Source organism: Nelumbo nucifera, chromosome 1 (assembly GCF_055504915.1).
Source record: "Nelumbo nucifera cultivar China Antique chromosome 1, China Antique-T2T, whole genome shotgun sequence".
In the NCBI taxonomy this organism is placed as follows: Eukaryota; Viridiplantae; Streptophyta; class Magnoliopsida; order Proteales; family Nelumbonaceae; genus Nelumbo; species Nelumbo nucifera.
In genome coordinates, this window is record NC_142649.1 from 51,669,556 (window position 1) to 51,682,531 (window position 12,976).

At 38.0% G+C, this 12,976-nt stretch overlaps 1 non-coding gene across 1 annotated transcript; it reads right to left on the reverse strand.

Annotated features, from left to right (window-relative positions):
• Nucleotides 1-2,665: 2,665 nt before the first annotated feature.
• Nucleotides 2,666-2,772, reverse strand: LOC148803260 (small nucleolar RNA R71). The gene has a single exon (XR_016081691.1). It is a non-coding gene; the product is annotated as a small nucleolar RNA R71 (small nucleolar RNA).
• Nucleotides 2,773-12,976: the final 10,204 nt, after the last annotated feature.

Sequence of the window (12,976 nt, forward strand, 5' to 3'; positions counted from 1 at the left end):
CTTGCAGCCGAGGGAGAGGTCTTCTCTTGTCAGGCAGTGTATGATCATTATGGGCTGAGAGGTTAAGTGTAAGACCATTGAGGATAATACCTGATGGGCTAATCTTGCATCTGCCCACAGTCCCTGGGTGTTACAAGGTGGCTTGGCCCAAGGACCACTTAGGGTAAGTGTTGGGCCCATAGAGCCCATAAGATGGGTTTCAGGGGGTGCACTGTCAATAACAGTGTATTCGGCCAGGCCTTGTAACAAAGGTTGGGCTGAACCCATGTGGCTGATGTGTAGATCAATGTTTGGGTCCCACGCCATACAAGGAAGCCCAACTGGACAGTAGTTAGGAAGGTTAAGTGAGTACATAAGCTTAATGGGCCTAAAGCCCATTTCGAACTGGGCTGTTTGATTAGTTAATTATGGGGCGAATTCTGAGATAGATTAGCAAATAGGATAGGGTATTGATGCTATCCACTCAGAGAGTCCAGATCTGAATGTGATTCAGATCTAGAAACCTCCTAATGAGATTAGGAGAAAGCTAATCTGATCTACAGATAAGATAGGGATTTATCCTTATCATCTGAAGAGAAGGCTGATCCAAATATGATTTGGATGAGCAGCTCCTAATGGGATTAGGAGCTGATCTTTTAGGATTAACAAAAGAAGGGGGCGGCAGCCTCAAGAAACAAACACAGATTCAGATCTTCCAGAGTGCTGAAATCACAATAAGAGAGAATTCTGCACCCTGCGAATACTCTCTTGCCGCCTCCTCACTACCGCCGCCATTGCCTTCAGTTCGATCTCCAGTTCTTGGGAGAAATCAAGATCTGATCTTGATTCAAATCTTTTGGGAAAAGATTGTTTGGAGCTGTACACACAACCCATCAAGTTGATTCTTGCGAAGGGTCAAGTTCTTTTGGAAGAACATTGCTGATTCGGCTCCATCCTGCACTGCGCCATTTTCAGTGGGAGCAGATTTTGGATCCTTCCTTGGGCGTGAACACTTCCATTGGGAGATACTATTTCTCCGTATCAGGTACGTCCTCCCTCCTACTCCTTTTGGTTCAGATCTGGTTTGATTCATGGTTCAAGAATGATCCATGAAAATATGATTTTCTAAATTGGGAATGCGATTCCTAGTTGAAGGGAGAGAAAAAAATTTTTTTTTTTTGAAATTCACCCCCTTATTCCACAGGATTTGGGCGTCCATGGGATGGATCTCTCATCCCTTCAGAAAAGTGCTTGGAGAAGGATCACAAGGCTGCTGAATGCGAATTGGAGAGGAGATCGAAGATTGATGCGGAAATCCTAAGTTGTCTTCTTCTTTGATTCTACGAATTTGGTAACCTAGATTCAATTAGGGTTTAATGGTTTTTCTTTGTTGAGTCTTTCTTTCTTTCTATTATGCGAACCATGATGGATGTTAATTCAAATTTGTAATTAATATTTTTAGCTGATCCGATTGATAGTGATTCAGTCTTGGGATTTCTTGATTAGGGTTTTCGATTATAAGAGTAGTTTTGGCCGAATTATTCTTATTTCTTGGATTACTTGAATTGCTTGAGAAAGGGTTTAGGTAATCAGATCAACTAATCATGAAAATGGATTGAATGTATCTTAGAGATAATATGCATGATTCGTTTGGCATTCATTCAACAAGAATTGATTTCCTTCAAATTCTTTGTTCTTAATGCATCTATGGCAATTAAATTCTTGATAGAAATATAAGTGTTGTTGTGCATAGATAGAGTGGGCTGTGCTCGAAAGAGGCTGCTCATACAATGAGGAATTAGCCAACCCATGACTGAATTCAACTTCGGTTGGATAGCTTAATGGTGTAACTGCTGAACCTGTTCTGCTAGTATTTGCATGAAGCACTTCCTCTCATTACTTAAGACGGTTTGATCCTTGAATACTTAAGGTAATTTGCTAATTAGGAGTTAAGTTTATTTCTGTTAAACCTTTTGGATGGTCAGATAACAAATGGCTGATTCGGTACTAGTAGTTGTTGGATTAATCCTTGTGGGAAGGATACTCTACTCATCAGTATATTACTTGATCGGTTAGTGCATTTGCTAGTGTCTTCTAAACGCATCAAGTTTTTGGCACCGTTGTCGGGGATTATCACAACAATATTATGAACCATCTACTGTTGTTAATCTGATTTTGTATAATATGTTTATGATATGTGTGTATTAGTATCTTTTCGACTTTGACTTGTACAATATATGACACACAAAAGTGAAAAGGAGAGCATCATCTATGATCCAGAGATTGAACGAACTCTCCGCCGCCGCCTTAGAGCTTCTAAGAAAGGGAAAGCTGAAAGTACAGAAACGGCCGAGCAAAGGACCATGATGGACTATGCCATGCCAACCCTCACCGGGGCAGCCTCGAGCATTGTGAGACCAGCAATAGCTGCTAACAACTTTGAGATCAAACCAGCAATTATTCAGATGATCCAGAACATAGTTCAGTTCTGCGGCTTGGCTAATGAAGATCCAAACACTCACATTGCCAACTTCTTGGAGATATGCGACACATTCAAGCACAATGGAGTTAGTGATGATGCAGTGAGGCTCAGATTATTTCCGTTCTCAGATTATTTTGGTCTCTACATGGGATGAAATGGCCAGTTGCTTCCTATCCAAGTATTTCCCTCTGTCCAAGGCTGTAAAGATGCGGAATGATATCACCACCTTCTCTCAATAGGACGGGGAATCATTATATGAATCATGGGAGCGCTACAAGGAATTACTGAGGAAGGTCCCTCTTCATGGACTTCCCGTTTGGCTCCAAGTTCAGACATTTTACAATGGTTTGACCGAAGCAATAAGACTATTATGGATGCTGCAGCTGAGGGATCCATTAAGAACAAGAACCCTGAAGTTGCCAATGCACTCATTGAGGAAATGGCTGCAAATAATTATTAGTGGCATTCCAAGAGAGCCCAAGTTAGGAGACAACCCGGCCTTCACAATGTAGACACCTATACAGCACTATCTATACAAATCGGCGCCCTCAGCAAGAAGATAGATGAAATGCAGTTGGCAGTCATGCATGTTCAAACCGTAGCCTGTGAATGGTGTGGGGGAGGTCATATCAGCACCGGATGCCAAGTTGGAAATCAGTTCGTGCAGTCCCCTGAGCAAGTAAGTACATTTCGTAGGGAATCTTCAAAGGCATCAAGGTAATCATTACCCTCGTACATTTAACCCCGGATGGAGGAACCACCCCAATCTGTCTTGGTCAAATGAAAATGCGGTGAAGCCCCTCCCTCAAAACTTTGCTCAGCTAGAAAAGAAATCTAATCTAGAGGAGCTGATGACCAAGTTCATATCAAGTGCGGAAACGAGATTTCAGAACCAAGAGGCATCGATCAAGAACTTAGAAACTCAAGTGGGGCAGTTGGCACAGATGATATCCTTTAGAGTCCAAGGCACCTTACCCAGCAACACAGAAGCAAATCCAAGAGAACAGGTGCAAGCCATTACCTTGAGGAGCAGTAAGGAGCTATAAGAGGTGGAGAAGACAGCAAAGGAAGAAGGTAAGATGGGCACGACCCGAGAACCCGAAAAGAAGGAGGAAGAGCAGTCTAATTCCAGGAAAGAGACAAGTCAACTGCCACAAGTACCATTTCCCAATAAGCTTAAGCGACACAAAATGGAAAAGGAATTCGGTAAGTTTCTTGAAATTTTCAAGAGTTTATATATTAACATTCCGTTTGTAGATGCCTTAGCCCAGATGCCGCACTATGCAAAGTTCCTTAAGGAAATCTTGGTGAACAAAAGGAAATTGGGAGACATGGCTACAGTTGCACTAAATGAAGAATGCTCAGCCATCCTCCTCAACAAGCTGCCTCAGAAACTGAAAAATCCAAGGAGACACACAAAGCGAATCCATGGGCCTCATCATCACTAAATAGGAGCCCAAATCCTCTAAGCATACACATAGCCCAAATGGCCTACTGGCATCACGCTCTGCCCAAAAGGGTCTACTGGTGTTGCATTCAGCCTAATAGACCCATTAACACTGCTGCTCTTGCCTCATGCGTTATAAAAACCAAAAGGGGCCACAATTAGCAAAAATTTAAGGAGAAATCAAATCACACAAGAATAAAACCAAATTCTCTTTCATTAAAAAATCTCAATGTTTTTTTACATGATATAATGTTACATATACATCCCAATCAACATACCACTTGCTCCTCATACGGGCGATCTTCGCCAAACTTTGCCTTTGCATTTCATTCTCTAAAAGCTCCTTTTGCTCCACTATAACCACCGGAGGGATGTCACCAGATGGTAGCCAACCTTTCTGAATGATTAGAGTCGCGGTCTTCGCTACAAAGCTTGAAAAAAAGTACTTCTCGTGTTTGCGAAGACATTGAATAGAGACTAGATCTACGACGTAGTAGCCAAGAGGCACGACATCATGCTTTTTTTAGTATTCTTGAAGCTCCTAGCGCACCAATGCAAGTTTTTCGTCATGTGATAGAGCCTCGGGCGGCAATGATATCTCAACATCCATAAGTTCGCTTTTAGACTGAGTCTCCAAGTTTACAGGTTAAACCGCCAAAGCCTTAGAATGTTAGGGAAGCACTACTAATACATCTCCACAAACTCCAATCTCCACATGGCTAGTGGTTACAGGTTCCTCTTCATGATGAGATTCTGACACTGTAGCCTTACACACCTGCTCAGGAAAAACAACAATAGGTTTCTACTCTTGCTATTCCTTAGTGGGCTGCCCTGAAACAATGTCTGGCTCCTGGGTCGATGATTCACATCCATTGGACTCCCAAAGTGATGTCTTGGCATTTTAACTGTTGGTTGATCCCCTTGGATACCCTCAGTATGACCCACCGGACTACTGGGGGGCTGCTCCTGCAAGCCCATAGGAGTTTCTTCTTCTCGCACAGGAGCAACCAATGCAGAGTCACCAACATTCCCCTTCTCATCGGCCTTGGCATCTCCCAAGCCAATGGGATGCTCCTCAGTTGCTTCTTGCCCTTCAAGAGGGAGTTGAAGAGACTTCAACTCTTGCACCAAACACCTAATAACAGGCGAAACTACCACATCAGAAATGTTGACATTGAGAACTCCCTGCGATAGAACAAACAAGATGCAATTAGTGTAAGGAAATAAAGAACAATGGAACATCAAATAAATATCTAAATGACACATATCTTTTTCACCCACAATGCCCTCAGGCGGGACTTGTGGAATTTAAACCTCGAGGTGAGTCTCACTGACCTCCACCCGCTTCAGTACAATGGACTGTAAAAATAGTACAAGTTAGCACACACAGTAAAAGAAATAGTAACCTAAACACATCGCAAAAATTGTATAAACTTACCAAACCAACCCTCTCAGAATCCCTCCTACGAGGACGGGGAGCAAGCTTCTTTACCCACCCACTGGCGATAGGAACAAAAACAACTTTTCCAGGAGGAACTTGCATTGCAGACTGCACCGATTCTGCATTAACTACTTCCCTTGACTCAGAAGCTGGGGCTACAGGATCTTGTACAACCTCCTCAAGGTGGTCCCATGGAGAACCCCTAAATTGGTGCTCCTCAGCCTAAGATGATACAAGTCGGACCTGGTTTCACGAACCTCCCCTGGTATTGACAGCCAGAAAAAGCGAGGCACCCTTGTCGTCCTAAACTTCTTAGATGCAAGGGGTCAGCTGCCTTCACCCTCCTCGATGGCAAGACTCTTACCTTGCCAAACAATGCCCATAAACTTGCGCTCCTCTGCTATCACCGGTGAAGAACCTAGCTGGGAAGGGACCTCTTCTCGCCTCTGCTCCGCTGCATGACCCGATTGGAGGAAGAGCCATGACGTGACGGGGATGGGTATTTGCAGCCATAAACTTCTACATCCCACCGAACAATGAGCACATATATGTTAAGTGCAAGGACTCGCACTGTTTGACCCTCTCGAAACCTGCGATAGGGAATCGGGCATTTGGAAACGCCAGCACATTCCGACGTCTCCAAAACACATCCTCACCAAAATATCTCAGAAACTGTGAGCCCATACCATCATATCCGAACTATCAGAGAAGCTGGTCAGGACAGTAAGCTGCCGCCTCACCGGCTCGATCAAGATACACAACGACACCAGGCCATACATAGCACAAGATGAGCCACAAGGGCAAGAGGGCTATCAGCTTCCACAATGCATTGTTGGTCGTCGCCCTCAAGAACATTGACACCAATGTAGAATGGCATTGAATTGCGGACTCCTCGTACAAGACCCCCCTCTAGAGTAGCGATGGCAACAGTCATTGGGGACAAACGGCGAGGAGTAACACTTAGTTGTAGACGCTCGCAGGAGAACATGAACAAAAAGGGGGCAAAAACATAGTTTCGGCGCTGCTTGTAGCTAGGATCCATCATCTGATGGACAATGTCATCCATCTGGTAAAATAGATAACCCAAAAACATGGAATCCAACGATAGTTGATGATTGCCAGCAACAATAACAATAAGGGGAATCAGCACTATGCGTAAGCCATAATTCGGGGTACTTGGGAACAAAAAACAAAATGTCACATAGAGAACAAAAGCTGCAAGGTGACACAAGTTGTCTCCCCTTCAGACCATAATGCCACCTTGGCTATTGGCATCTTCCCACGGGCAGTCGATTCGTCCACCTAAGATTTGAAATCTTGGACTTCCTTCATCAAGTCCGCACAAAGATTAGACGGGTTGGCAGGGACGAACTCCGTAAACTACAAATGATGGGCAGACACCTTCCTACCAACTGGAAGTGACAAAAGCACAGCAATGTCTATAGGTACATAGTGGTCACTCAGACCAATAGAGCACAAAGGGTGTCGAATTAATACCACATAGATTCCTGTGATGAGTCAATAACTCATCACACATTTGCGATGAGTTATGAACTCATCGCATGATTGCGATAAAATCATACCTGAAATGGGTCGTGATGGTCTTTGGCCCGCATAAGCGAACACAGACTTGTGATGAGCTTTGCACACATGCAGATCTATGATGAGCTTCAAAGTTATTACAGAACCACGATAAGCACATAACTACTGTGAACTAGGAACAAATGCTAGAAACACGTGTGTGATGGGACGCTCTGTGGGCCTAATAAGGGCGGGCCAGGTAAATAATGATGTCATTCACACCACATTGGTTAAAAGGGTCACAAAATGAAGTAGCACACGCAGATTATGAGAATCCTCGAACGAAAGAAAAGTTCATCCTTGAGATATCTTGTGAAACACGTAGTGAAACCCTAGTAGTGTTCCCTGACAAACTGGCAACAAATCCAATATTCCCTTTCCTAGTGGGAATCAAATGCTTTTGGCTTCTTCCTTTCGGGACCTCGGGATTTCTCCCGATAAATAGGAGTCCATTTCATAACAAAATCATCATCTTATCATTTTTATTTACCATAGCCTTTTGCCTACCTCCTGCACCTAGTCTTCCTTTGTCCTTCAAGGAGACCCTCGTACGTAGCCTCACCACCACACTTACATTAGAATCTTTGGTTAGTTCTTTAATCACTGAAGATGGTTGCTTATAGGATTAACCTCTCTCCCATCCCTGAAGAGCATGACAACACTAAGGAGAATGTTAACCCAAAAGTTAAGGACCAGTATGGTGTGCAGTCAACCAAATAGGTTGACGTCGAAATACTCTCAAACAAGGTCTACGAGTTTGAGACCCATTTTGATCACTTAGAGCAGAAGATGCAACAAGAGATGAGGGCCACTCTGCAACTTCTCCTCCAGCAAATGGCCAGAACTGGACAGTCCCCTTTCACCCTAGCCACTCCTCCTGCATCTGTCCCCACCAGCCACCATTCCACCAATTTAAACCCCGCCGTGTTGAGCAACCCACCAGAGTTAACCGTGTACCCATACAGACCAATCAACCCACCATCAGACAGTCCCGGGTCGCTCTTCAGATTGACCCAGTAACAGAGTCACTACTTAGTCGCGATGAATTAAAAGAGTATGTCCAAGGACTGGTGGCGAAGAGTCAAAGCCGAGCCCAGTCCTCACTTGTCCTACAAAAGCCCTACTCTAACAGGATCCTCTATAAACCTTATATCCTGTTGGTTATGTCCCTCCCCAACAGTGGCCACAGTATGACAGGCATAAAGGAAGCCCACCAAAGCATGTGAACAAATTTGAGGATGTCCTTGGGTTCTTTGCTTTCGACGAATACTTGAAAGTCAGAGAGTTCTCTAAGTCCTTGACAGGGCATACACCTGGTTCGTTAACCTCACCACGGATAGCATTGACTTGTGGGCGGAGTTGGCCAAGCTCTTATTTATTCAATTCAACCCGACACCAATAATAAATGAATATTTAGTTATTTTATTAAATTCAATTTTTGATTTGTTTATTTTACAAAATTAAGTAAGGTATTATCCATATATTTATATTTATTGAACTTACCAAATTATTCATGTAATTATATTTAACTATGAAGTTATTTCAATCTCTCTCCTTGAGCCAAATATTTAGGGCTCTCAATAGGTTAGGTCTCATTTGGGATTAAAATTATAAATTGGTCGGGCTAGGATTGGATTGTGTTTTGCGTTTATATCAATATAACATATTTATGCCCAAGTCTGAGTCCGGATCGAACTTCGGGCTTAGATCTTGAGCATGAGCCCGACATTCATATAGAGCCCAAAGCTCGGTGAGGAAATTCTTTGTTTCTCTCTCATTTTGTCATCGAATTATTTATATTGTTATTCTTTTAAGTTAAAAAAATTATTTATTGAATTTACTAAATTATTTACTTTATAAATAGATTCTCTCTCTCATCTTGCTCTCTCTCTTTGCGAGTTACATATTTAGGGTTGTCCATGTATTGGGTTTAGATCTAGATAGCTTGGATAGTTATTTATTTTACCAAAAGTTTATAAATTATTATCCATAGATTTTATTTATTTACTTAACTAAATTATTAAGCTAATTAATGATTTAATTTATGAACAAAGTATTTCTCTTTATCTCTCCCTTTTTAAGACTATCAATGGATTAGATCTTGTGTTGGATAGGCTATACATGTCTTGTCCCAATAATAACTGAAATTTTATTTACTTATTTTACTAAATTAAATTATTTATTATTAGTTTTAATAGATTAAATAAATTGTTCTCCATAATTTTTTTTATTTATTTCTATCCGTGACCAATATTTACGGTTGTCAATGGTGCGGGCTTGGATTTCGATAGCTTGGACCAGTCTTGCACCAATCACAAGTGAATATTTATTTATTTTTTGCTAAAGTTAATTATTGATTTATCTATTTTTAAGAATTAAGTAAATTCTTATCCATAGATTTCTAGTTACTTAATTTACTAAAATTTTAATTAATGAATTATTTTCGTAACAAATTATTTTTCTCTCATCTCGAACCTTATTTTTAGGGCAATCAGTATGTTTGGTCAGGTGTGTGATAGGATGTACCTGTCCTGTCCCAATAATAAATGAAATTTTATTAATTTAATTTGCTAAAACAAATTAATCAATAATTTTTGTACAAAATTAAGTAAATTGTTAAGCATAGATTCCTATTTATTTAATTTATTAAACTATTCAAGTACTTAATAATTCATTTAACTAATAAGTTATTTCTCTCTTTCTCTCTCTCTCTCCCCCCAACCTGAGCCTAATATTTAAGGTTATCAATAGGATATGTATCGGTTGGTCGGGCCACATTAATTTGGGCTATTCCTTTATATCAACATAACTTATTAAAGCCCAAGTCTAAGCCTAGGCCAACCATCAAGCTGAGATTTAGAGCGTGTCAGATTATTTAATTATTTCCCTCTCTTTATTACCGCTCTGTGTCCTACATTTAAAGGTTGTCAATGGGTGGGGTTTGTTCTACGTAGCTTGGATATTTTATTTATTTTATTAAATTAAATTATTCATTTATATATTTTACAAAATTATGTAAATTATTATCCATAGATTTCTATTTATTTAATTTATTAATTTATTCCATTAATTAATAATTTATGAACAAGTTAGGGTCTGAGTTGGGATTAAACCTATTCACACGTAGTGGCATGTTCGGGAAGGGCTTTGTCTTTATATCAATAGAATATATTGAAGCCCAACTTCAAGCCCAACCCAACCATCAGGTCTATCTCTTCAGTCGAGCCTAGCGAGGAAATTGTTATTCTTTAGTACTCTCTCATTTCCTCACTAGTTAATTTATATATTTAATTTAGTAAGTTAAAAATTTTATTTATTTTATTTTCTAAACGATTTAATTTTATCAACAAATTATTTCACTATATCTCTCCCTCCCCAAGTCTAATATTTTGGGTTATCAATGGGTCGGGCTAGGTTTTAGATCGATTGGATATTTATTTATTAATTTACTAAATGAATTGAGTCGTTATATATAGATTTTATTATTTAGTTTAATAAATAAATTAATAATTTATTTTTCTCTCTCTTGATCGTTAGTTTTTTGGTTATCAACGAGTTAGGTCTAGTGCGGAAGCATGTATCTGTCCCATCCCAATAATTAATGAAATTTTATTTAATTATTTATTTTACTAAACCAAATTTTTCATTTATATATACATTAGATACACTATTATGTATAAACTCTTATTTATTCAATTCAACCCGACACCAATAATAAATGAATATTTAGTTATTTTGTTAAATTCAATTTTTGATTTGGTTATTTTACAAAATTAAGTAAGGTATTATCCATATATTTATATTTATTGAACTTAGCAAATTATTAATGTAATTAATAATTTATTTAACTATGAAGTTATTTCAATCTCTATCCCGGAGCCAAATATTTAGGGCTCTCAATAGGTTAGGTCTCATTTGGGACTAAAATTATAAATTGGTCGGGCTAGGATTGGATTGTGTTTTTTGTTTATATCAATATAACATATTTATGCCCAAGTCTGAGTTTGGATCGAACTTCGGGCTTAGGTCTTGAGCATGATCCCGACATTCATATAGAGCCCAAAGCATGGTGAGGAAATTCTTTGTTTCTCTCTCATTTTGTCATCGAATTATTTATATTGTTATTCTTTTAAGTTAAAAAAATTATTTATTGAGTTTACTAAATTATTTACTTTATAAATAGATCCTCTCTCATCTCGCTCTCTCTCTTTGCGAGTTACATATTTAGGGTTGTCAATGGATTGGGTTTAGATCTAGATAGCTTGGATAGTTATTTATTTTACCAAAAGTTTGTAAATTATTATCCATAGATTTTATTTATTTACTTAACTAAATTATTAAACTAATTAATGATTTAATTTATGAACAACGTATTTCTCTTTATCTCTCCCTTTTTAAGACTATCAATGGATTAGATCTTGTGTTGGATTGGCTATACATGTCTTGTCCCAATAATAACTGAAATTTTATTTACTTATTTTACTAAATTAAATTATTTATTATTTGTTTTAATAGATTAAATAAATTATTCTCCATAATTTTTTTATTTAATTCTATCCGTGACCAATATTTACGGTTGTCAATGGTGCGGGTTTGGATTTCGATAGCTTGGACCAGTCTTGCACCAATCACAAGTGAATATTTATTTATTTTTTGCTAAAGTTAATTATTGATTTATCTATTTTTAAGAATTAAGTAAATTCTTATCCATAGATTTCTATTTACTTAATTTACTAAATTTTTAATTAATGAATTGTTTTCGTAACAAATTATTTTTCTCTCATCTCGAACCCTATTTTTAGGGCAATCAGTATGCTTGGTCAGGTGTGTGATAGGATGTACCTGTCCTGTCCCAATAATAAATGAAATTTTATTAATTTATTTTACGAAAACAAATTAATCAATAATTTTTGTACAAAATTAAGTAAATTGTTAAGCATAGATTCCTATTTATTTAATTTATTAAACTATTCAAGTACTTAATAATTCATTTAACTAATAAGTTATTTCTCTCTTTCTCTCTCTCTCTTCCCCAAACCTGAGCCTAATATTTAGGGTTATCAATAGGATATGTATCGGTTGGTCGGGCCACATTAATTTGGGCTTTTCCTTTATATCAACATAACTTATTAAAGCCCAAGTCTAAGCCGAGGCCAACCATCAAGCTGAGATTTAGAGCGTGCCGGATTATTTAATTATTTCCCTCTCTTTAGTACCGCTCTGTGTCCTAAATTTAAAGGTTGTTAATGGGTGGGGTTTGTTCTACGTAGCTTGGATTTTTTATTTATTTTATTAAATTAAATTATTCATTTATATATTTTACAAAACAATGTAAATTAATATCCATAGATTTACATTTATTTAATTTACTAATTTATTCCATTAATTAATAATGTATGAACAGGTTAGGGTCTGAGTTGGGATTATACCTATTTACAGGTGGTGGCATGTTTGGGAAGGGCTTTGTCTTTATATCAATAGAATATATTGAAGCCCAAATTCAAGCCCAACCCAAGCATCAGGTCTATCTCTTGAGTCGAGCCCAGCGAGGAAATTTTTTTCTTTAGTACTCTCATTTTCTCACCAGTTAATTTATATATTTAATTTAGTATGTTAAAAATTTTATTTATTTAATTTTCCTAACGATTTAATTTTATCAACAAATTACTTCACTATATCTCTCCCTCCCCAAGTCTAATATTTTGGGTTATCAATGGGTCGGGCTAGGTTTTAGATCGATTGAATATTTATTTATTATTTTACTAAATGAATTGAGTCGTTATATATAGATTTGATTTTTTAGTTTTGTTAATTTATTTTGCTCTCTCTTGATCGTTATTTTTTTGGTTATCAACGAGTTAGGTCTAGCGTGGAAGCATGTATCTGTCTAGTCCCAATAATTAATGAAATTTTATTTAATTATTTATTTTACTAAACCAAATTATTCATTTATATATTTAAATACATTAGATACACTATTATTTATAAGCTCTTATTTATTCAATTGAACCCGACACCAATAATAAATGAATATTTAGTTATTTTA